At 39.0% G+C, this 4,071-nt stretch overlaps 1 pseudogene; it reads right to left on the reverse strand.

Annotated features, from left to right (window-relative positions):
* Positions 1-506: 506 nt before the first annotated feature.
* Positions 507-3,780, reverse strand: LOC100995895 (ATP-dependent RNA helicase DDX18-like; annotated as a pseudogene).
* Between the last annotated feature and the right edge of the window lie 291 nt (positions 3,781-4,071).

The raw sequence follows: 4,071 nt of genomic DNA on the forward strand, positions 1-4,071 counted from the left end.
TACCAATTCAAATCTGGTGCTCTAAGGCTGAGTCAGATGCAAGTCTCAACTCTTTCACCTTTTCATTGGTTGCTCAATATGACTTTCCACTTAGGGACTTCCAAGTGTCACAACATGCTTCGAAAAATTATATATTTGTGGGCCGGGCACAGTGGTTTTCACCTGTAATCTCAGTGTTTTGGGGAGCTGAGGTGGGAGGATAGCATGAGCCTAGGAGTTCAAGGCTGCAGTGAACAATAATCATAGCACTGTGCTCCAGCCTGGGCAACAGAGCAAGGCCCTGTCTCTGAAGAAAAAAAAAAAAGTACATGCTTTTGTCAAGTGTCTTTATCATTTTCTCTTCCAACAAAACTTTAAGCCCTTTGTGAGCTGAAACTACATCTCCTTTGTTTCTAGCAAAACATAAAACAACAGATACACAGGAAATATTTCTTAGGAACTTGCTCACTTCACTTTAAAATGCCCACCTGGAGATTTTTACATATAGAGAATATTTTGTAATTTGCTAAAATGACAAAATTTGAAAAAGTTTTCACAGCATAGTTGATTTCAGCTTGTATCACAGATCAGGTGAGCAGAGTCCTAATGATATGATCCAGTGACAGGAAGTACTTAATTGCATTCATATCTATCAACTGGATGTTCCTTACAAGGACAGAGTTCTCACCTGACACCTGCTTTCCCACTTTATCCTGTTTCTGAGGACTTCAGTGCTAACGACATGAAAATCATAATCATACCATGTGGGGACAGCTCACCAATGCTAGTGACAGCAGTATTGTGCCTCATTGCCTAAATAACATCTCCAGCTTTCATTACAGTAGACAGACCAGATAAACAATGAAACCTGTTGTCCTCTCAAGAATAAGCTCTCATTTTTCATAATAAAGAGAAGCTGGGCTGAGTGCTGTGGCTCATGCCTGTAATCCTCACACTTTGGGATGAGAATCAATGAGTTCAAGACTAGCCTGGAAAACACAGTGAAACTCCATCTCTACAAAAAATTAAAATATAAAAAATTAGCCGGGCAAGGTGGTGCATGCCCGTAGTCCTAGCTATTTGGTTGGCTGAGGTGGGAGGATCACTTGAGCCTGCCAGGTCCGGGCTGCAGTGAGCTCTGATTATTCTACTGCACTGTAGCCTGGGTGACAGAACGAAACCATCTCTAAAAAAAAAAAAAAAGGAAAAAATAGAAAAAGAAAAAATACAGAAAATTTGAAGTTTTCATCTTGATTCTAAGAGGCTTTTGTTCTTTTTAAGGTACAAAATTATATTAAAACAATTACATAAATTTGGGGTGTATTTAAAATTAAAATCTCATATCATCACAAGAAAGATGAAGAAGACTCCTTGCTTTGCCCTTGAGCAACCAAGAACAGTTAAAATCTGTTTTAAATCCCAAAAATACAAAAGAGACTTGCTGGAAATAACAATGCTCAGTGCTCGCAACCCAAGTCAGTCTACACTGTTGTTATATCCATTCAAATTCTAAAGCCTACAAAAATGCCTTTGTTAGAGCAAAGGGGAAAAACTCCACCTCAGGACACTTATTCAAGATGAAAGAAAGGTGTATCTTCAGTGAGAGAACTGCCTGCTATCAGATGATTTCTTGCTAATGTTTTTAAAGATTATGGACTTAACTTTCTTGGTTTTCTGGTAGCTGAATCTACTCTCGCCTCCTCTCTTTTTATGCTTGCCTTCATTGCTGTTCACATTCACATCAACAGAAGGAGGCACCTTGAAACCGAATGACAGAGCAACTTGAGGCAAATTTAAGTTATTAACATTAAAAATCTGTCTCAGAGAATGAGAATCATTTACTCGTATGTATGACTCATATGCTTCGTGGGCTGACTTATGAAGAAAGTAGTTCTTTTTCATTAATTTTACAAACCAAGACTGAATGTCAGAAATTTTAGGCCAGGAAAAGTCAAATTCACTTAATGGAACCTTGGGTTGCTTCAGGTAACAAACAAAACCCAATTCTTCTGGGCAAAAACTGAGCAAGGCATGCCCTCTTTCGTTTAGGTCCCTGGCTATTGTCCCCCAACGATGAACATATTCCTTAGGGTCATCTGGAGGATAATACTGAACAATCCAGCCAGGAATATCTAGCTCTCTCCCTGCCTCATCTGTACACAATATCCCTGAATCTGCATTACAGAACTGGAAAAAATGTAATTCTACACGTAATTTTGCTTCTGGAAATGAATGGCTGAGGTAGGCAAGTCAATGTAGTTCCGCAACTCATAGTGGTATTTTACAGACCTACAGGATGAAAAGAAGACCATCAGTTTCTTCTTTCAGTTCTTAAGGAATATAAAGAGCAAAAGGAATCCTTTTTCAGAGGGACGAACAACATATCCCTGCTTGAGACTATCCACTGTTGCAGTAGCTTTATCATTATCAACACCAGCATACATTTGTTCCTTTTTTTTTTTTTTGGAGAAATCCTTGCCAGGTCTTCAAGTTTTTGAGTTTGTGTGGCGGAAAAGGGCATAGTCTCCATGTTCAAAGAAGTTTAATAATTTGCTTTAATTTCTCTTCAAACCCAGCATCCAAGATATCATTAGCCTCATCCATAACCAGACGCCATAGGTTTTTATACTTAAATCCTGCAGAATTCTGCATACAGCCCAGGAGATGGCCTGGTGTGACCACCAGTGCTGATCCCATTTGCAAGCTTCTGTACTTCAGCAGATCTGTTACTGCCACCCATTATCAACCCATGCATGTGCATATGGTGAGTCATTAGCTCCTTAAGAACACCAAGAGTCTCAGGACAAGCTGTTCAATTAGTGAGAGAATAAAGACTCCTGTTCCATTTCTGGACATGAACTTTAACTTAACAATGAGTTCAAATGCAGGGATGAGAAATGCCAGGGTTTTTGCCACTGCTGGTTTGTGTAGCTGCTGGAAGATCCTGCCTTCCATAAGTGGCCCATCATTTTTATGCTAAATTTCAGTCATGTTGGTAAAGCCCATTTCTTTTATTGCCTTCAAAGTGTTTTCACTGACAAAATTAGAGAAGAAATGAAGTATTCTCATCTCTCTCATTGTCTGGCTTCCCCCCAGTTTTCTGTTTCTTCAGGAGCCTCGATACCATCTTCTTCGGATTCCCCTTTGTTTTCAGTTTTTGCTTTTTTTGTATCACGCCCAGCATTAGTCACTATTTTTCTCTTGTTCTTCTTTTCTTTTTTGATTTCGAATCTAGAGACTGAATTGCTGCTTCTGCACTGGTTAGTATGATAGATTTCTAGTTTTCTTTAACTTTTACATTTTCTACTATTTCTTTAGACATGTCTCCATTTGGGGCTTCTGACAAGCCCACAATCATAACATGTTTTAGGGATTTTTTTAACTTTTCCATGCCCCACTGTTTCTTCTGACACATTTCCATTTTGAGCCTCTGATAGGCTCACATCCAAAGCCCCCGGTGGCTTTAGGTTTCACTGCCACCATTTGAAATTCTGCCTCTCCATCTTCTTGCACAGGAGTGTCATCCATAGGTAAGATGTGTTCTTGGGGAGACGCCTTCACATCTTCACAGCAGCACCACTGTATGGGTCCTCCACTCTCCAAATGGCTTTTCATTAATATGCATGGCACTGAACAAACTTGCTTTATGGACCTCATATAACCAATCTGAAAGGTAGCAAGTTGTAAAATATCCATTATATTGTTCAGTATTTAAAAACATGTCTGTGAATTTTATTTATCCCATAATTATCCTCATTGCACTCTTACAGATAACCAACAGATTTAGACACTATTCAGTAAGAAAACATTGGGTTTTTTTATACCAATGCTACCAACTTTTATTACAAATTGCATCTATTTTAATACAGAGTCATTCAGGGAACATCTACTGAGTACTGACTATATGGTTAAAACTTTCCACTTGCTATGAGTAGTTTAACTGAGATTAAAACTTGGTTTCTCCCCTTCTTCTAAGAACATAAAGCCTCAGTGATGTGGCTATTCCCTAACTTTCCAGCTGCAATTCCCACCAATCCCTGTCCACACAAGATACACACCATGAGGTCTGGGTTCTGTGACCTTCTTCATGAT

This window comes from Pan paniscus, chromosome 13 (assembly GCF_029289425.2).
Source record: "Pan paniscus chromosome 13, NHGRI_mPanPan1-v2.0_pri, whole genome shotgun sequence".
Lineage (NCBI taxonomy): Eukaryota > Metazoa > Chordata > Mammalia > Primates > Hominidae > Pan > Pan paniscus.